Source organism: Neovison vison, chromosome 1 (assembly GCF_020171115.1).
Source record: "Neovison vison isolate M4711 chromosome 1, ASM_NN_V1, whole genome shotgun sequence".
In the NCBI taxonomy this organism is placed as follows: domain Eukaryota; kingdom Metazoa; phylum Chordata; class Mammalia; order Carnivora; family Mustelidae; genus Neogale; species Neogale vison.
This window is the reverse complement of record NC_058091.1, coordinates 217,336,701-217,358,659: the sequence shown is the minus strand read 5'-3', so window position 1 is coordinate 217,358,659 and position 21,959 is coordinate 217,336,701. Positions and strand designations below refer to the sequence as shown.

General features: G+C 45.8%; 1 long non-coding RNA gene across 1 annotated transcript; it reads right to left on the bottom strand.

Annotated features, from left to right (window-relative positions):
• Positions 1–7,609: 7,609 nt before the first annotated feature.
• Positions 7,610–20,588, bottom strand: LOC122901139. The gene is made up of 3 exons (XR_006383369.1): positions 20,557–20,588; positions 9,161–9,322; positions 7,610–7,681 (listed from the first exon to the last, which is right to left on the bottom strand). It is a non-coding gene; the product is annotated as an uncharacterized LOC122901139 (long non-coding RNA).
• Positions 20,589–21,959: the final 1,371 nt, after the last annotated feature.

Genomic DNA, 21,959 nt, shown 5'->3' with positions numbered 1-21,959 from the left:
CTGGGAATCATTTTCTTTTCATTTTCCTCTTTGACTTTTCAATTCCTACACAAAGACTTAGAGGCTAGAGTCTGTGGGTGAAATCAGCCCTGGGGATGTAGCCTCCTCCTTGGGAACCTCTTTCTAGAGCTGGGGCCTTAGGTCAGACGGCCCCACTGACCCCTCTCTGCCACCCAAAGACCCCATGTTTGGCACAAGGGAAACACTCAGCGGCGCTTCAGAGAACATGTGTATAGGGGAATAATGCGGGGACAAACCACACGAGAAGGTGGCTCTGGGCGCTAAGAAGTAGAGTATGTCCCAACAGATGAAGTGCTAAATAGCTGTAAATCTGGCTGAGCCCTCTCCGGGCCTCCATCTTTACTCGGCCTTGTGAAACGGGCCTCCTACACTGTCTTGCTGGATCAGCAGGTGCTCTGGGACCTCAGTGGCCCTCGAGCTCACCCGCAGTCACCAGGTCTTGGGACCGCATGCAAAGAGGAGAACAGTCAAGGGCTGTCTTGTCATAGTCCCAGGATTTGGCTTCTTACTGGCTGAGTAACTTTGAGTATTTCCATGAAAATTGCCATAATTCTGTCCCCTTTATCCATTGAGTGGAACAGTCTGGGCCTCTTGTGTTGCTTAGCATGTGCCTGGAGCTTTGTAAAGTAAGGCAATGGTATTCTCTCACAGGCTCCGGTCCAAGATTTCATTGCCTTCACCAGGGAAAACTGGAGGAGGGAACCTGGTCACACCCACCCCCGGTTGGGGGCCATGTCTCCAGACCATGGGGTGTGTTTCATGGATCTAGTGATAACCAAACTCTTTGAGTAGAATACAGTAAACTCTGAGGTCCTGGTTCCATCTTTTTCTTTAAGGACATGGAGTAGTGTTTTAAAAAGTAGGTTCTGGAGTCAGAATGACTTCATTGTCTCATTTCATCACTCTGTTAAGACCTTTGGTGAGTTCTTGCCTTCCCTTAGTCTCGGTTTCCATATCTGTGAGATGGAAGCAACACTAGAATTCAGGTCAAATACACGGTTTATTGAGAGAACCAAAGGATATAATGTCTGGAACATAACTAGCACCTGATAAAAATGACTGATATTACTGGGAAGTCTTATTTGCAACCCCTGCCCCCATGAGCTAGGCCTATGGCCCTCTTCTGGCCCCATGGCTTCCCACAGCAGTTCCTGCCCACCTCACGCCTGCTTGGCTTCAAGTACTCCCAGAGAGCTCCATTATCCAGGAGTTCTCCTTCCAAAGGGTCCCCACCTGATAGAAATTCCTCACGTAGAAGAGAGTTCTGGCTTCCTAGGACAATCATCGCTCAAGAAAATCTTCCCACAGTGGATCACTTATGTCCACAGGCCCCCATTAAATCACCTCTCCGTTCCTATTGCTCCTGTTGGCAGACCAAGTCCTGTTTCAGCAGGGCTGATAGCTTTATTCCAAGATGCTCATGCCTTTGAAAATGGACACTTTCACCCAAGTGTGCCACCCCACAGCCTGCCAGCCTGCTCCCTGCAAACACGGGGGCAGGGGTGCCTGCCCAAACTGGCAACTGCTAAGTCTAATAATAACTTGCACCCTATGTGATGAACTATTTTGTATTTCTTCATGGTCAGAGTCCCACCCACATCAACTTGACATCACTGTTTCCATAGTAAATAATAATCTTCAAATGGAATACAGCGGGAGCTGAAAGCCCCACAAAATGCAGCCAAATGAGACAAACATGTTCCATGGATACAATGACACGGTAGGGCCACAAGCCTATGTATTTATGTTCCAGATGACTTCCATATCTCAACCCCTGGTTCTTTCATTCAACCAGGAATGGAAGGACTTGCAACTATGAAAACAATACACCACAACCTCACAGACCCTCTGGGAGCATATATTTATGTAGAGAGACATGACTCATCCGTTAACTGTTAAGACTTATTCTTGCGATCCCATATCCGGAGCATGTGTTAATCCTCAATGTTTCAGAGGTATTTGGACTTGAGTTCTCTGAAGCATTTAAAGCAGACCCTGGGGTCCTGCTTTCATTCACTCACCGTCTGGAGCCCTTGCTTAGCTGGGGATAAGTTCTTTTCACAGCTTAGGTGTTGAATGCAAGCTCCTTAAGGGCAGGGCCCAGTCTTGAAATAGAGACCTCGATTTCCCAGAACCCAGCACACAGAAGAAGGTGTTTAAATTTACTTGTGGACAGGACAGAGTGCTGTCCAAGGGAGAAGAGAACCCTTTTGACAGGTAACATCTGAATACATTTAAGGGCACTTTTGTTTCTGGATATTGTATAAAGACATTAACTCACCCTTACCTTCTTGTCTCATAGTGTGGTCCATGGATTGGCAGCATGACATTACCTTGGGGTTGTTAGAAATGGAGACTCTTAGGCCCAGACCTCCTGAGTCAGAACCCTCTTTTTTTGTCAGAGAGAGTGAGCACAGGCAGACAGAGTGGCAGGCAGAGGCAGAGGCAGAGGGAGAAGCAGGCTTCCTGCTGAGCAAGGAGCCCGGTGCGGGACTCGATCCCAGGACGCTGGGATCATGACCTCAGCTGAAGGCAGCCGCTTAACCAACTGAGCCACCCAGGCGTCCCTCATTTAAACAAGATCTTCTGATCATTCACATACATATTCAATTTTGAGAAGCCCTTGTGGGTCTACACCACCTTCATGGTGATGGTTGAGAGGGCTGTTCATGTAAGGGTCTGGGTATGCGGAAGGCAGGTGAGAGAGAAGCTAATAATAACATTTATTGAGTTCAAAAAGAGCCTCGGAGGTAGGTACTATCATCATTCTATTTCACCAGCTAGCAAGATGTGGAGACAGAATCAAACCTATAGAGTGCATGTTCATAAACCATTATGTTATATCCACTGGGAATTAAAGAAATCTTCTTACTCCAGTAATACCTTGGATGAATTCCAGCTTACAGTTAGGTAGTAGCTTCCTACGTGAAGTATTAATATATTGATAGGACTTAGGGCAGCCTGTATTCCATACCTTACATGAGTAACAAATGCTTATTGTAGAATAATTAGAAAATACAGGTAAACAAAAAGAAGTAAAAACTGCCCAATAATGACAGCATAGTTAAGATTTTAATAAATAATCTTCCATATGTCATTATTTTATTATTTATGACTACCTATATGCAGATGTATATATTCATACTTTTTAAAAGATTTATGTATTTATTTAAGAAAGAGAGAACAGCAGGGGAAGGGCCAGAGGGAGACAGAGACAAGCAAACTCCCCACTGAGCAGGGAGCTCAATGTGGGGCTCGATCCTAGAACCCTGAGATCATGACCCAAGCTGAAATTGAACTGGATGCTTAACTGACTGCACCCCCCAGGCGCCCCTATTCATACATGTTTTTAACAAAAAAGGAATCATGGTATCCATACTAATTTGTGACTTTCTCTATTTTACAATACCTTTAGCGGGCACCTGGGTGGCTCAGCTGGTTAAACATCTGCTTTTGGCTCAAGTCATGATCCCAGATCCTGGGATCAGCCCGCATCAGGTTCCCTGCTCAGTGGGAAGCCTGCTTCTCCCTCTGCCTGCAGCAACCCCTGCTTGTGCGGTCACTCACTGTGTCTCTGTGAAATAAATAAATACAATCCTTTAAAAAATAAATAATATAAAATACCTTTAGATGTTTAGGTCTCTCCATCTCTCATAGTCTCCCCTTCTCTGCACATGTTTTTAATTCCCACCCATTCTTGAAGGATTAGCTCAAGACTCACTCCCTCCACGAAGCCTCCCCTGACCACCTAGAACCATGGGCGGCAGTGACACTTAGCTGATGCTGCCAGCCTGGTCACATCTGCCTGTGTGTAAGTGTAACCCTCATTCCCAAGAGTCTGAACAATATTCACAGGACACTGACCTCCAGCTTCTGCTCATGGAAATGCTGCAGCCGCAACAAGTTCCTTCCTACAGGCTCAAGGGCTCTCTTGAATGTCTCACACAAGTGTCCCAACTGTCCTCTGTTGTAACCCAGTGTGTCTGTCCTCCCCATGCTGGCTGCCCCTGCTTCCTGCATTAACTGGTTCACTGTGTTCACCTACCCTCTCCTGGCCACAGTGGACAGTCAGCTCCTGGCTGGATTGGATTAGAATTAACAAACCAAATTGCCAATATTGTTTTTGATCTACCTCCTTGGCATTTTCAGAGGTTCACCCACACACTCCTATTCTTACACTGAATGTGACCACCTCTGCTGAGCTCTGACAGCTGTTTCAAGTACCTAGGGCAGACTCTTCCCACCTCCCTTATATTCCACCCTTAGGGCACAAAGCAGAGCAAAGCTCATCTTGGCTTCCAAGTTTCTGGGGGACCAGATCTTTCACTGAACCTGGTCTTTTTTTCAGGCGACAGTACCTTCTGCTGTAGAGACTGCCCCAGGGCCTTTGGGTGAGCTGCACTGGGCAATGCTCAGAACGGTCCCAAGTCACTCACTGCAAACCTATGAGCCTGGCCTGGCTTGGGCACCACGAGGGTGGAGCCCTTCCGTGGTCAATGTCTGAGAGGTGCAGGGTGCCCTGCTTCCCTGCTGCTTGGCATCACCATCTCCCCCATGAAGCTACTGCCCTGTGGTCTCTCTCATGTCCAAACACCCAGGAGAGATCCTGGGTGTCAGCTTGCACCTTTGCTCTGGGGTCCTTATTGTAATTAGCCTCCTCTTTCTCCCCACCCGCTGGGTAAGCGACCTTGAGATCCCACTGACCAGCTCAGTCTGTCTTTGAATTCTAGCTCCAACACTTGCTAGCTTGCGTCAGTTTCTCTGGCCTCTCAGTGTCTTGTTTCTCTTATCTGTTGAAAGGAGGTAATAAGAGCGCCTGCTTCACTGGGCAGTTCTGAGAGTTAAACAGAATCACCCATGAGAGAGGCTTAGAGCTGCACCCAGAACATGGCAAGCACCTGAACCTAGCACTCAGTCTGTGCCTGATACACTGCGGTGGGTGGTTAAGGCTACCTTTGGGAACTGGAGGCAGCTGTCCTGTGCTAATTACAGAGAAAGTGCCCTGCAGTGAGGGAGAGTGAACACATGGAGGCAGGTGGGAGTCTGTGTCCCAGGGGTGCTGCACCCCGGGCTCCTGGCCCCTGGTCACACCTGTCACACCAGACCTCTCATCTCCAGGGGATATTTTTGTCCAGTACCAACAAACACCTAACCACCTGCAGGGGGCTTCTGGGAGCTTCCAACTAGAGCAGTGCGAATTTTGGAACCTTAGAAAAAAGCATCCTCTTCCATAAAGCAGTCATTTAAGCTCCAAAAACCTGGAAACCAAGCGAAAAACATCATAAACATCACAATCTGACAGCTTCAAAAGTAGATTATTCAGTTCCAAATATATACAAAGACTCTAGATTGATGTATAACTTCTGAAGTTCTGTGCAAATTTCAGGCCTAAAAACAAGTGGGGTCTCTGCAGGGAGAAATGCCCTGAACCGTCAGCATTCCTGGAGCTGTCAGCGCTGGGCGAGCACTCATTCCTGGGAGCAGACCGGGGCTCTGGAGATGCATATGTCAGGGCTCACTGGCACTTTCGAGCCTTCAACACCGAAACCCATGAGAAAACACCTCCCTGCTTCCACCCCCAGCCGCTCTGCTTTCATCGTGGCCACCCCTTTCTCTGTACCACCATGGTTTTCATATTTAGTGTCATCATGACACATATTCCCTTTATATTTAACCCTGTTTTCATGGGAGAGATGTATCTAGGCAACCCCACAGTGGCTTTGGTCAGTAGTTAGCATTCTCATAACTGCTCCTGTTTCTCAGTGAGGATTTCTTCTAAATATGGAAAACTTTTGGAATGTCTGCCCTATGGGCATACAGCAGACATGCATTTTCACAGGACCTGCTATGTAATTTGCATGACTGCAAAATGGAAGTGTGGGGCTCCTTCTTCAAAAATTTACCAAGAGTTTTAAGATGGTGATGGCAGAGCATTAAACCAAGGGCAGGGCTCTGGGTGACCGTATGGGTTGCATACTGGTATCATCAGCTCGGCATTTGAGGCCACAATAGCCAATTCAAGAAATGACACTTTCCTTTATTTCTCCAAAACAAAATTTAGCATCCAAAAGATTAGGGTGTTCCCTCCCCCAATCCTGGGAGCCTACTAGAAATGTGGGCTTATGTGGTGCTACCCAATGGCAGGGGTGGGAAGGGAGGCCATGTCCTTGGGCCCCGGTGGTTTCCCTCTTTACTGTTGCTCCTTCGGCTACATGAAGCCACAGCTGACCCCAGCTCCTCACCATAGGTCTTCCAGGCATGCTTGGCAGCTCAGAGAGGGACTTACACAGACTTGACAACCACTAGCTACCCTGATCTCTGCCTTCCTGTGTTCTTTGACCCTCCTACCCCTTGCAAGTCTGGGATTGGTTCAAACCCTTTCTCAGGATCTGGCTGCTTCCACCCAGCCAAGGCATGGCCCTTTGCCCTCTCCTCTGAGATGCTTCAAGATTAATGCCCCTCAGAGGGCCTTCAGGAATACACTGCTGCCGTCTTTTCTGAGGTGAGAAGAGGGAAAGCAGATGTTTACCTCAGTGAGGGAAGCTTTTTGTATTCTCACCCCTGTGGGCTTCACCAAGGTTTTGGTGAGACGTGGGCCTCCCATCTTCTGGGTCTTCCAGTGTCTTTCACCCTTTGCATCTGTAAGGGACTGAGGAAGCCCCATGGGAGAGGAGAAGGGGTGAACAGGGGGAGTAGATGCAGTGCGATGAGGGGGGAGAACTTACTGAATTTTGAGTCTGTTGCTTCTGTTGCTATGACCTTAATTCCCCCATCTGTAGGCTGGGTGGTAGCACCTGCCTCCAGGGATGGTTGGGATGAGGAAATCAGAGGGAACATGTACCAAGCCCTTTGCCACTATTAGCCCTCTCTCCTCCCTTCCCCTCCCCTCATCTTCTAACTTCAAAGCCACTCCAAGCCAAAAGAAATCAAGGAGTTTTGCAGATTTGGACAACTATCTCAAGGTGTTCATAACTGACTGTTGAATGAAAAGGCAGGGAATAAACTAGCCTGCCAGATTCCATTTATGCAACTTTGCACACATATCCATTTGCACCAGAAACGTTTGGAAAGATATTCATTAAAAAGGCAATAGTGGTTTTCTTTGAGTGCTAGGATATCAGGTGATTATTACCTTTTATGAACACTTTAATGAACTGTTTTAATTTTTTGCAATGAATATGTCTTTTAAAAAAATCTTTAAAGTGTCATAACACACAACTATGTACGATAAAAGTGGTTAGTTTAGAAGATTTCTAAAGGTGAATGCATAACATTGTCTACATGAGGACCAAGGGCAAAGATATGAGAGTAAAATGTAAGCTCTAAAAATAGCTGCCTTCAGTATAACCTTGTACAGCCTCTTTAAGAATCATTTGGCAATACCAAACAGTTCTGAAAATCAATATTCTCTGTGACCCAGTAATTCCACTTCTTGTTATGTACTCTGAAGAATCTCTCATGCATGAGCACAAAGAGATACTGAAAGGGTGTCAGCCACAGCCCTGGAAACTAGAAACGACACAAACATCCATTGTCTGAGTCCGTTTTGGCTGCTATAACAAAATTACCTTAAACTTGGTGGGTCATCAGCAACAAATATTTGTTTCTTACAGCCTGAAAGCCAGTAAGTCCAAGATCATGGGATCAGCAGATTCAGTATCTGGCGAGGGGAGACATTTCACATTTTAGTGTCTAGAACTAATCACACGTCCCTGCAAGGAGTTCTTTCAAATGAGAATAGAGCTAAATGTATCTTTATGTTACAATTATTCTTTAAAAGGGGTCATATGTAGCTTTGTCTAAACATGGGAAATCAGATTCTCCACATGTTTCTAATCATTTTTAAAAATGGGCTAAAAAAAATCTTGTAATGATTTCTGGGTGGGTTCAGTAAGCTCATTGTTATGCAAAGAAATTGCATTCAGAAGCAGGAAACTACTTTGTCTAAGAAATCATTTCACTATCCCAGACAGCGGCAATGAGCATTTCTTTTTTTTTTTTTTTTTTAAGATTTTATTCATTTATTTGACAGAAATCACAAGTAGGCAGAGAGGCAGGCAGAGAGAGAGAGGAGGAAGCAGGCTCCCCACTGAGCAGAGAGCCCGATGCGGGGCTTGATCCCAGAACCCTGGGATCATGACCTGAGCCGAAGGCAGAGGCTTTAACCCACTGAGCCACCCAGGTGCCCCTGGCAATGAGCATTTCTGAAACTCATAGTTCCCTGTACGGAACTGAACCACTGTGGGAAATAGGTAGCTAACCCCACACTTCTCCTTTCTCTTAAGCATATTTCACTGTTAATCCCTGCTACTACCAAAGAGTAGAAGCCCCTCTGGGCCTGCACATCTATTTTTGCCTCCACGTAACCACAGATTCACTCTTGGTTTGTTTTTTACTGTTCATTTTTATATGTTTAATTGTCATTACAATTTTCCGCAAATATCTGCAAGGCATCTTGCCCTGCAGTTGCTAAAAAGCCTTGTCTATTTAAAGAACCCAAATCTCACCTTATGAGCAGACAGAGGGCCCTCCCTAGCTGGAAAAGCAGTGCTCCTCAGAATCTGGGCACCCTTCAGGGAACATAGTGCCAGGCCAGCAGGGGACCTTGCCTGCAGCATTTGTGTTTTAAGGAAGTATCAGGATACTCTTACTGAGGGGAGGCACCAATGAGATAACCTGGGGGGTGAGCCTCCCTGCCTCCCGCCAGAACTTGTGTTCACATTTCAGGCCCTGTGAATTCTGGTTCTGTCTGTGGAGCCATCATTTTCCAGTCACCCTGTGGCAAAACCAGAGCTCCTCTCTACCTCCTCTCTCTTCCCCATGCCTCAAGGGGAAGATGATCCTGCTTTCTTGGAATCTGCCCTTCGCTGGCCCTTGTCCGGGCTCTCCTCCTTGCATCTGCCTCTTTGTACTTGCTGCCTGGCTCGTCTCCCAGGCTCCAGCTTCTCCCACACCCTGAGTCCTCTCCCTCTGCCCTACTGGGACTCCACCTTCCCTCAAAATTGCAGCAGCTCCCCCTACAGGGAAAAGGAGGAAACACAGTGGGGCCTCAGAGCCTTCTCCAATGGCTCCAGACATACCCATTTCCCCAACTCTACCCTGCACCGACCCTCAGGCACATTGTGTCATTGTCTGTTACCTGGCAGGAGTGCCTTTGGCTCAAACTTCATTTTCACAAAGAGCTTCAGATTTAGACTTCCGACCATAATCTTCAAACGAGGCTATGCGTAGAGTCTCAGAGACAAACTAACACAGGTTCCTATGTGACTACCGTAGGTCTCCTGTTACTGGGCCACGTTATCTGTGGGGAAACATAAAATGTGTTTTAGGTAAATGATGTAATTATTCTGTAATTATATTTTTCTGTAACTGTAAGGCATAATTATCTAGCATTATATTTTGTGTTAAAGTAGTTTAATTGTTCAGTGTAACATTTTTAAATGTTCACAAATGCTATCACTCTATTGAACATATCTTTCTCTTCTTCTCTTATCCTCCTTTCTTCCTCCCTTTTTTTTTGGGTGGGGAATGGCAGGGAAGAGAGTCATTTTTTAACACACAGAATCATTTTTTTGTTTTGTTTTAATGGCTTTTCTTTGTTTCTGCCTTGGGATGGCTTTCTCCCCTCCTCCCCCAAAGCATCACTAAGCTCCCCCTGCCAAGACTCCTTCCTGCTTCTTCCTGCGAGCTCACACCAGGTTCCCCCAAAGTCTCACCTCCTCACCTTTTAGCCTTGCTACAATGCAGTCTCACCTCCCTGCGCTCAGGGGCACCCCTTGAGTGGGCTTGGAATATATTACCTTGAACCTCTGCACAGTCATGTCTTTCCAACTAAACTGGAAGCAGAGCCTGTGTTTCATGTTAGTTCTTGGGTCCATGGCTTCCCTCCAGGTGCCCTGAAATACCGTAAGTCCCACAGTGCCCCATAAGCCTTCACTCAGCCTGCTGAGGATCAAGCTCATCGTGCCTGTCTGTGGACTTCCCTTAGGGGATGTCCTTTAGGATGGACATTCTTTTTTGTTGTTGTTGTTTGTTTGTTTGTTTTTTAATAAACATATAATGTATTTTCATCCCCAGGGGTACAGGTCTGTGAATCTCCAGGTTTACACATTTCACAGCACTCAACCTAGCACATACCCTCCCCAATGTCCATATTCACACCAACCTCTCCCGTCCCCCTTCCCCCAGCAACCCTCAGTCTGTTTTTTGAGATTGAGTCTTTTATGGTTTGTCTACCTCCCGATCCCATCTTCTTTCATTTTTTCTTTTCCTACCCCCCAAACTCCCCACATTGCATCTCCACTTCCTCATATCAGGGAGATTATATGATAGTTGTCTTTCTCCAATTGACTTATTTCACTAAGCATAATACCCTCTAGTTCCATCCACGTCATCGCAAATGGCAAGATTTCATTTCTTTTGATGGCTGCATAGTATTCCTTTGTATCTATATACCACTTCTTCTTTATCCATTCATCTGTTGATGGACATCTAGGTTCTTTCCATAGCTTGGCTATTGTGGACATTGCTGCTATAAACATTCGGGTGCACGTGCCCCTTCAGAGCACCACGTTTGTATCTTTAGGATATATACCCAGTAGTGCAATCGCTGGGTCATAGGGTAGCTCTATTTTCAGTTTGTTTTTTTTTTAAGATTTTATTTATTTATTTGACAGAGAGAGATCACCAAGCAGGCAGAGAGGCAGGCAGAGAGAGAGGAGGAAGCAGGCTCCCTGCTGAGCAGAGAGCCTGACGCAGGGCTCGATCCCAGGACCCCGAGACCATGACCTGAGCCGAAGGTGGTGGCTTAACCCACTGAGCCACCCAAGCGCCCCTCTATTTTCAGTTTTTTGAGGAACCTCCACACTGTTTTCCAGAGTGCTTGCATAGGATGGACATTCTTAACCACAGGTTAAGAGCACAGGGGTTTCCCTGGAACCCTCCAAAACTGGGCAAAATCTTCTGTGCATGTGCAGCTTTGCTTTGTGAAGAGAATTGCTTTCATTAAAGTCTCAAAGTGCCTATGACCTAAAGCACAGAATGAACTCCTGCCCTGAAGAGCTCTGGTGTACAGCACAGAAATGAAGGAAACAACTCAATTGCCTCATCTGCAAAATGGGAATGAAGATGCATGCCTGCATGTGAAGGATGTCCAGGAAATGGCAATTATTAGTACTCCTGATCTAGTCCCAGAAATTCTTCACAGGAAAGAGTCCCCCACCCCAGTGCCTTAGGTCAGAGGTTTCCAAACTTGGGTAATCATCAGAATCACATGGGGAGCTTTAAACATACAGATTCCTGCCCTCCATTCCAAGCCCAAGGAAAGAATCTCTAGGAGAGAACACAGAGATCGACATCTCTACCCAGCCTCTTCCCTGATAGTTCTGATGGTCAAACAGGGTCTGGAAATCATTTCTCCCTTGCTCCCCCAGACTGGCACCCTACCTTCCACTGGACTTCCTCACCCCTGCCTTTACTTATTCTGAGAAGGACGTGTTCAAGGAAACGGCCAGAGCCTCCGCGAGAACAGCAGGCTGCAAAAGTCTTTCAGAACAAAGAATTAAGTATCTTTATAATTATATCCAGGCCTATATTTAGGCCATGGCTCACATGGCCTCTTGAACTTCAAATAAATATCTATTTTGTTCCTTGTTTAAACAGGTGTAGCAATATCGGGGGATACTAGATTTATCCAGGCAGGAAGGCAGCTCCCACAGCTGTCAGAAAGCACACTGCCCTTTCATTCCTCACAAGAGGAAAAGCTAATTATACTGTCATAGAGCAAAATAAATGTACAATTTCTACCCCTGAGCTCACTGAACCACTCAGGGCAAATTTTTTTCTAAGCTGCTCTCTGGCAGGACTCAGGGCCAGCTGCCTTGGCCCATGCTCAGATGTTTTAGAAGCCACTATAGTGGGCGACTGTGGGTTGGTGAGGCCCCTTTCCCCAGAATGCCTACATTCTCACTCATACACATGTCCATACACACTCAGTCACACTTCTATCTACATGCACATACGTGCTCTCATGTACTTGCACTCATACACGAATGGGCAAATTCCTCACACACACCCATGTGATATTCACATAGACTTCCACACATGCACACGTGTGCACACACACTTTGGCACGCACACACACATAGACACACCCTTCCTCTGATGCCGGAACATACCGCCCAACCATGAGAGTTTGCTCCTGTGGACTTCAAACTTCCAGTTCGCTTTCAAAATCCCTGAAACTTGCCTGTTTTTAGGACTTAAAGTCTCATGTCTGGAACACTCCATCTCCCCTAAAGTCCTGGGCAAATGGAGATATCTGGTCACCCTAAAAAGCATCTTCCCAGGCAGAGACCTAATATGCTTTCACAGCCAAGCAGTGTGCTACGAATGAGGGTCTACCTGCTCTCCTGACAGCCACCCTCGGGCTCAGACACCAACCATGGTTACTGGCTTCGCAGAGCAGATGCACCCAGAGAAATCCTCACAGTGACAGCAGGCTCTGGCAAGGGATATAACCCAACTGGGTAGGGATCCTTCAGTGATCCTGACTGCATGTTAGAGTGGACCTGTACCTTGATGCCCAGGCCCCACCATACACAGTACGGTTTAATTGCCTGGGGCAGTACCTGGCATTGACAGGTTTCTCTAGCTTCTGAGGTGATTTGAATGCAGTCAGACTGAGAGTCACTGAACCCAGGCCAAGTGTCCATCACCCAGGCCACTCACTGGTGCCCTCCTCACCCCTTGCAAGTATGTGTGGGGCTTATAAAGCTGGTGGCATGGCCAAGGTCATGTCAGGAAAGAGGACTACCCAATCTACTCAATCTCCCCACTCTGGGACTTTGAAAATGGACATTATCCTGTAAACTGATAGAGCCAAGTACAGTTTGCACACGAAGAATGTCTGATTATGCCACTGGCTGGAGGTTCAACCCAAACCATATTGGCAACTGAAAGGAGCTTTCCAAGCAGCAGTACTGATGGCGGCTTGCCACCTTCAATGGCCGAAAAAGGCGGTTCTCTGACAGTGTGAGAGTGAGCGTTCCTATAGACAGAACAGCCTGGGGATGAAGAACAGTGGCTTAGAGGGGCAGAAAAAGGAGGTAACAAGGACTCTGGAATTCGCTAAAGTAGAAGGTGTATCCTTTCTCTCCACCGGGAGGCACTGGTGTGGGAACTACACCAAGCCTCAGTTTTACCAAGTGCATAACAATACCAAGTGCACAAAAAGTTCTTGCTAGTTTATCAGTGACTAAGCACAGGACCTGGCTTAGGGTTGGTGATAAGTTAATGACGGATGACAGCTCTTGAAACAAATGAATGGAAATGCTGTCTTTTTCTTTGTCTTGTACCAGAGTGTTCCCATCAAATCCAGAAGAGAGGATTCTATTCACAAGTCACATAAACAATTAGTTAATGGAGACTACTGATTTCCTGTTGTCATTGTAACAAATGACCATGAACTTAGTGACTTAAAATAATGCAAATTTATTGTCTTAGGGTTCTGGAAGTCAGAAGTCTGAAACGGGGTTCACTGGACTAAAATCAACATGTGGGTGAGTTGCATTTCTTCCGGAGGCTCTGGAGGCTGACCCATTCCTTTCCTTTTCCATCTTCTAGGGGCTTTCAGCATTCTTTTGGCCTCTTTCTCCATCTTCAAAGCCAGCAGTTCAGTATCTTAAATACTTCTCTGACTCTGATGTTCCTACCTCCCCCTTCTACTTATAAAGAAACTTGTGATCTCACTGGGTCCACGGAGGGCCATCTCCCCATCTCAAGGCCATTAACTTAATCTCATCTGCAAAGTCCCTTTTGCTATGCAAGGCAACACATTCACAGGTTCTGGGGAAGAAGAAATAACTTTTGGATGGCCACCATTCACCTACTACATGGGGACAGCTTTGTCACTTCTTAGCTTTTTACCTTCCAAAAGTTTTCCTCCAGTCTTTGACACCTGCTCCCACGTAGCTGGTAGCAAATGCTGGCAGAAAGCTAAAAGCATCACTGAACAAATTAGCATCACCAGAACATTCAAAATCTGCCAGTCAGGAGCTTCCATCATTTCCTCTGGGTGTCTATGTGCATCTGTTCATTGATGGTTGTGATTTCATAGTACATGCCATAGCACAGGCAGAGTTTTTGCTTGTAAAATGATTTCTAGCACATTTGAGGGGACTAATCAGTGACATGGTAGCCTGCAGAGATGACCTTGACAAGTCTGAGGACCTGTAACTGGCTGCCAGGACTTGAACTTTACAAGGCCACTCTTCCCCTGAGAGGGGAAACTTTGGCAACTCCTCCTGTGTGTTTTTTTGTATTTCTGCTCCAGGAAGGAAAGGCCTGAATATGCAGCAAGCTCTTATGTTCTTCAGTTGAGTTGAGAACTTAAATCTGGAGTTTGGACAGGAAACTGGAACGCAGTGGGAGGTCTGTAAGGGTGGAGGATGGGGTGTTTCCAGGCTTTCAAAACACAAAACAGGTGGTTTTCAGCGTTGCTGGCTGGCTGGGGAGAGGTGGGGAGGGGAGGGTGAATACAGAGTAGGCGGGCTTCTGGATGGGTGGGTCTGGGGCCTGCTGCCTGGGCCTGAAAGTAGAGAGTGACAGGTGAGGGCCCAAACTTCCCTGCATGCCGCTCTGGAAAATCCTGGGACTGCCAAGAGGTGCAGAGAGGAACCTCAACTTCGAACTGGGAAATGCTCAAAAGTGAGAGTCCAGCCAAGCTGAGGTCCCTGAAGAAGACCAGGGAGCAGAGTGGCAGGAACTCCTTCCTCTGATGAATCAGCAGTGATGTGGGTGACAAGGAATCCGGAGCTATGAGCCCAGCCAGAGGCAGCATCAGCGAAGTCTGACAGGCTTTAATTATTTTAGGGTAAGAAATCTGCGCTTTGTAAACTTGCCAGATGTCTATGCTTTCGTATATTTTGATTTCTTGTTTGTTTTACTTTTTGTTGTTGTTGATGATGTTGTTCTGGTAAAACTCTAAATAAGAAGAGTGTCACAAAGTCCTTGCCCTTTCCTGGGAAAGCCCAGCAGGAGAATCAAGGAATCCTTATGCAGCTGAGGCCCCTGGTGAGGTAAAACATAAGAATGTGACCAATCTCCACTCCAGCAGGGGCGTCTCTGCTCATGAACCTCCAGGGAAGTCTTTAATTACCTCTTGAACACATTGTGTGAATGAGAGAAATGGTGATTTTAGTGACACATTAAGCATAGGGACAATAAGCGCAGGCCCTGAAACACACAACCTAGCCATGTCCCATCCTAATCCTCCAGAAGGCTGGATGACAGTGCTTTTTAAAGTAGCTTGGCAGGTCATGCAAAATGCTGCCTGGCTCCCCTAAGGGCCTTAGCTGCCCATTTTCTCTTTACCCTCTCTAGCCCTTATACAAACAAAAAATAAATAAAAGTCTACAGTCTTTGCAACAGACCTGCCTGACATCAATTAACACTAACCTCTGGCAAGTGGCAATCCTCACAGAAGCTCCAAGATGTTTTCAACATGAGGCTTTTAATGCGCTCTCTAAAGTAGGAGTATGAGTAAAGTATGCGTATGCTAACGGCCATTTTCCTGACAAGGCGACAGGCTCTAGATACTAAATGGTGAAGCTAGTTAAGTGATCCTGTGAGAAAGGGATAAATCTGTGCACAGAATAAGGTTCAACGGCCCCCATTCCCTGCATGTTCCACAAGACATTTGAAATCTCTCAGTCGAGCATGTAGCAAATGGGTGTCCCAGGACTGGCAACTGACTGATCGGTCCCTGAGCTCACATTCCAAGCTATTGTCTAGAGAACATCTCCACAGTTCACACTTGAAGGGGCAGGGGGAGTGGCAGCAGAGAGAAGGGCTGGGTAATTCATTCAGGAGCTGGAAGCTGAGAAACAGACTTGGTAAGCAAATACTTCAAAGCTCACTAGAGAACTCCCATAAAACACAGACCCTCTGCAGCAACTAGGGAGTGATTTAAATCCACTTGGAATTTCTAGGAGGAAGGAGTAAGACGTATCAACTCTGTTCAGAGCCTCATGAATAATTTCACCTGACACAGGACACTGAACGAGCAGAAACCTGGGATGTACAAAGGACAGTAGGTCTCCAACTAATCTTTGTTACTCAAGTCTTATTCCTAAGTGAGGAACCAGGGTGGGTAAGGGAAGCCCCGACAGGAAGTTCACCATGTTTAGACTCATCATCATCATCATCATCATCATTATTTGTCTTTGTGAGAGAAATGTTGAATAGGAAACATTTTCTGGCAGCCATCACCTCACTGGCTGCATTAGCTAAATGAAAGGCGGGGGCACCCACGGATTACCAGAATGTGGACCTCATTTGTGACTCCCTCTGGGCCAGCAGACAGCCAAAGGGGGACTCCAAATGCAGTAAACACCTAAGCCCTGATCTGCAAAGGTGGTGGCTACAAGTTACTCGTGTGGCCTTAAACCCTAGTCTGCGAAACCCTCACACTCCTCCTTCTCCAGCCACACTGGAGACTGTCCCCACCCTTCAGCGGCTCATCAAGTCATTGTAAGGAAGCAGTCAGCCCTGGCCTTGTGAAAAGTGTGTCCCTGCCATCCTCCCCACAGGCGAGGCATGGGACATCGCCCCATGCCCCATGTGCGGCATCACCCCTGTCCCCCCTGGAAGAGCAGCCCTTCCCTCCCACCCAAGCGCAGCGCATCCACGCAGGACCCAGGTACCCACTGTCGAAGTGGCAGTGCAGGCGGCCCTGGCAGCCACCACCGAGAGGTCGCGCTGCTTTCCCCCCGATGGCCGCAGGGGGGCAGGAAAGAAGGACTAAGAACAGTGGCCGAGGAGCCAGGGGCGCGCGGGTGAGGATGAGGGGAATGAGGGGAGGCGGGGGCTCCGGCGGCCGGGACCCTGGTGAGCGGGGAGCTCGGAAACCGCCTCTGGGGAGAGCTCGGCCCGAGACCCCCCCGCCATCAGGCGCCTACACACCCGGCTATACCCCGCAGCGGCTCTAGATGCGCTGCTCCTTCCGGCCGGCGCGACGGACGCTTGGGAGCGGGAGAACTGTGCGGGCCGAGGGGCCCAGCAGCCGACGAGAGCCAGGGGCAATCACGGCAGCCTCCGTGGGGAAGGTCCCTGCGTCCCTTCTTTTTTTTTTTTTCAATTTATTTATTTTCAGAAAACCATTATTCATTATTTTTTCAGCACACCCAGTGCTCCATGCAAGCCGTGCCCTCTATAATACCCACCACCTGGTACCCCAACCTCCCACCCCCCCCCCGCCACTTCACACCCCTCAGATTGTTTTTCAGAGTCCCTTCTTTGCCAAGGTCCACATCCGCCCTCCCAGCCTCTGGCGTCTGGGCATTACTCTCGGGTTGACGATATCGAGTCCCGGAGGTGGCATGGGCCGAGGGGACATAATTCTGAACATGACTCAGTTATGCTAATCCTGAGCTCTGTGGTTCAGAGTTGAAATTCAGGAGCCAGCTTTTTACATCTAATTGACTGGTCACCCCTCTTTGTTCTGTTTTTGCCAACCGTAGCTCCTCCACGCTGGTCTTTTATCTCTTAGTATAGTACAGACTTCCACAGATTTCCATCATCCCACCCCAAAACTTTACAGTAAACGGGCTCTCTTCCCTTCATCAAATTGTCTCCACTTCTCCTCTTCCTGCTTCCAAATTTAATTCCTGACACAGCTGAACCAAAACTCTCCAAAAGTTACGGCGAGAGAGCCCAACATAAATGGAAATGGCCCAGGAAAAGGGGGGAGGAGATGAGGCTATCAAAAATCAAACTGCGTGTGTGTGTGTTTTACCTAGTAGACATTATAGACATTAAACTGCTTCATACAATGTTTCATCTGCTAGAAAAAATTATTCTAAAATGACTTGCACTGATTTGTTTCACTGATATTTATTTTGAAATTTCAGATAACCCTTATATAGACCATGCACAACTTTTATGTTCATTAAAATTACACCTAAGGGGTGCCTGGGTGGTTCATTCGGGTTAAGCAGTTAAGTGGCTGACTTGGCTGAGGTCAAGATTACAGTGTCCTGGGATGGAGCCCCTTCTCAGGCTCTGCACTCACCAGGAGTAGTCAGCTTGTCCCTACCCATCTCCCTCTGCCCCTCCGCCTCCTACTGCTCTCTCTTTTTCTCTCTCTAATAAATAAATAAAATCTTAAAAAACAAACTACACCTAGATTCAAAAAGATAGTGAGACATTGCTGTTATGACCTTAATAAGCCACTGTATTAGAAAAACCAGAAAGCACCAAGAGGAGAAACCAATAAAATGCAAGGCAGTGGGATTTACAAAATGGTCCTAAAAACAGTCTTTGTTTCCTCTTCCTTTCCTCATCCTGTTAGCAAATTCTGTTCAAGTGAAGAGAGAGCACTTGGCTCAGTCCACTGCCTGGTCCTTCTTACTATGAGCCAGGGAATCAGGCTTCTGATTATAGCTTTGTCTTGTTCACCCTAGATGAACACACAGCTGGTCACACTGGGCAGACAGCATGGTCTGAGTGTGGCAGCACCACCAAACAGCACGGCCCTTACTCCTGGAAACTGAAGCCCAGTGCTCCCAGGGTGTGGCTCTGTGGGTTGCTCCTTTATGCTAGGACTCCAGGGCCTTCTGCTTTTCTACCTTGGCCATGGCCCAGGCTCCTGATTTTTCAGTATCCTTTCTCCTGGCTTCTTTTCCAGCAGTTTGGCTGATTCATTAACTTCTCCATCAGAGGGTGGTCAGGAGAATAGGGAGCTTGAAACTCCACTCAGCTCTTCTTAATGGTCCTTCGAGTGCTGGGCTTGGTGGGAAAAGAGCCACAATGTTGGCTAAAATGAGATTTGGGGATTATCTGTGGATTTAATCTGGTCTTCTCACATCTACCATTTCCACAAATAATTAGAGATTACTAGATACATTCAGAAGTTGCATTAGCCTTAAAGAATTTGGAGAAAATCTAAATAGGCTTAAATACCATCTTGGAGTCCAGAATGTTAAGCTCTATGCTCCAGATAATTAACATTTTTAAGGCCTTCCCCCACCCCGCCCCTAGAACCCTGTGGTTAAAACTACTACTAGGAAGCAATTTACTGAACACATTTTATATATAATATATAATATATTTTGCAGGAAGGGTGAGCAGAATAGAGAAGCAGTAAATGTACTACTGTTAGATAAAGAGAGATTAGGCCAGGCAGCGATGGCATTTTGAAACTTCTCTATCATCAGAACATATATTCTGATGCTGGAAGTTTGAGAGGATTTTTTGATATTAACCTGTGTGGGAGACAGGCAGGTAGAAGACGATTTGCAGAGCCATGCTCTCTCTGTGGGCACAAGTATGCTGCCCCTCCTCCTGGAAAGCACCCTGGACACAGAGTGTCCATCCAGAGCAGTGGGTGATGCTCACTGAGCCAGCAGGGCCCTTCCTCCATACTCAGAGGGCCCCTTCCAGGGAGCAGCAGTGGAGGCAATGGCATTCTTTGGATTTTTCAAAAGAAAACCCAGTGGGAGTCCTCCATTAGCAGTGACATGAAAATGGCATTCTATTATTGCAGGGTGGTAGAGAATATGGTAATAATAGTATCTTGTGCTTCTGAGTGTTTAACAGTTTTCAAAGCAATTTTGTATTTGTTCTCTTATTTGATGTTCATAGGAACTGTGAGGTAAGGATGTACGGTATGATCATCTCCATTTCTTTCTGATGAGGAACTTAGCCACAGTCAGAAAGCCAGTAAAGAGCAAAGTAGAATTAGAATCCAGTCTCTCTGACATGCCTTTCTGATGTACCATTAAAGTTCTGTACTAAGGGTGCATGGGTGGCCTGGTCGGTTAAGCATCTGCCTTTGGCTCAGGTCATGATCTCAGGGTCCTGGGATTGAGCCCCACTTGGGGGAGCAGGTCTCTGCTCAGCAGGGAGCCTGCTTCCCCCCCTCTCTCTACCTGCCTCTCTACCTACTTGTGATCTCTCTCTCTCTGTGTCAAATAAATAAATAAAATCTTTAATAAATACATTAATAAAATCTTTTAAAAATAAATAATAAAGTTCTGTGGTAAAATATCATAGTTATATGACTGCATTATCACACCTGCTCTATGTTCATTAAATACCCTGTACTCAAGCATGCTCATTTTATACTGATTTAATTAAGCAAATTACACTTGTGAAAAAATTTGTGTCCTTCCTAACACTCTGTCTCCTTTGGAATACCACTATTGAAGCTCTGCCCTTTATTTGTATTTCTTTTCCTTAATAATCAGCAAGGTGTTAAGCTAGTCATGTGGGACAATTTCCCAAAGTCACTTATAAATTGACTTAGAAAATGCCACCCAGTGTTCACCTTATCCCGTAGCTCTTCTTTTCCATTACTAGAATCTGAGTGCGTAGTAAGATATTCCCCAATCAAATGGGCCAAGATCACACCTTACCAAGAGCAAACAAAGCAAGCAAAAAACTCTGCCACAAATGAAATGTCTAGTAGCATCACAACTGTAAGTTTTATACCTATTGATATTTTTAGAAAGATTGATAAGAAATTCTCTGACATACCCACGTGGTGATAGTCCAATTCATGCTCAAAAGAGCACTTCAGATTTTTCCATCAACACCATTCACATTTTAGAAGACTGACTTTGCAGGGGCCTCCCCAAAGAATTTCCTTAAACCTCTGCCAACCTGCAGGGAGAAGGAGTGGAGATATTACATAAATATCTGCATTGAGTTCTTGGATAGAGTTGCACTATGGCCATATATGGTGAAAGGTAGATTTTCCCTTGTGACTATACTCTTGGAATATGTTAAATGCATATGTCTCCATTTCTGCTCTCAAGAAGCTGGCATACAGATGTTTAGTATTGGGGTGGTAGAAACACTGCTGTCTACAGTTTACATGATGTCTAATAGGTCTCTAGAATGTGCTTAAAAGGCAATGTTCGGAATTAGGCCTCTAACCTTCTTTGACGTAATTGTCTTTCTTTGGAGTCACATCTTGAAGGAAAGGATGAAGATTTGGAAAGGGCATTAATTTTCTCAACCAGACTTACTATTTTCCTTCTGTGCTTTATAGTAATCCTTTAAACTCAAAAAAAATTCAGCTAATTATGGATTTCTACCTGAATAATGTTGCCATTTGAGTGGCTGCATGTCACTGTTTCTTTTTTCTGACCCCCTGTCAGGCCAATTCTGCCTGATTTCACTCATGTGCTGCTGCTTTTTATAATCTGAACATTATTTCCACTCAAATGTTTCCAGCTTTGCAGAAAACCTAGGAATCTGAAAGGGGGGGGGAACCTCTCTTAACTATTACTTGGATAATTATCATTTGGAGTTATTCTTATTTTTTTCTGCAAAAAGGATACTATGAGAAGAACATTTGAAAAAAGTGAAAGGTTTTAGTTTGAAAGCTAAAATTTTCTAACATTTTAAACATAGAGCTTAGGCAGTCTCTCTGGTAATTAAAATATGATTTCCCCCTCTATTTCCTATGCTCAATAAACTCAACTATTACAATATATTTTGAAAAGTACAACACTGAGTCTAGGGCATTAAACAAAGAAATTAAAAGGCTTTGAGAGGATTTTTAAAGATCCAGTTTCCTAATATGTAAAATGGACCCTGGAAAGACTTTATGGTGTAAAATGTGTTTTTTCCCTATTTTCTAAATGCAATAATCTCTAACTGCCACTTGATCATTAGAGATTTATATTCACTATAATTTATGTCAACTTATATCTGGGATTCCTTTTTTTTCCCACAACGTTTGGCAGCAAACTGCTGGTGGAAACTAGAATGTTTCACATTAGCAGCCCTCTTAAATTATTTCTATGAAATAATTTACTGTGGATTACAAATTCTTATATGGCATTTCAAGTTAATGATTAGGCAGAGAGATATATCAAAAATATGATTAGTCACATATGTACCTGACTTGCATGGCTTTAACTCTATGTGTG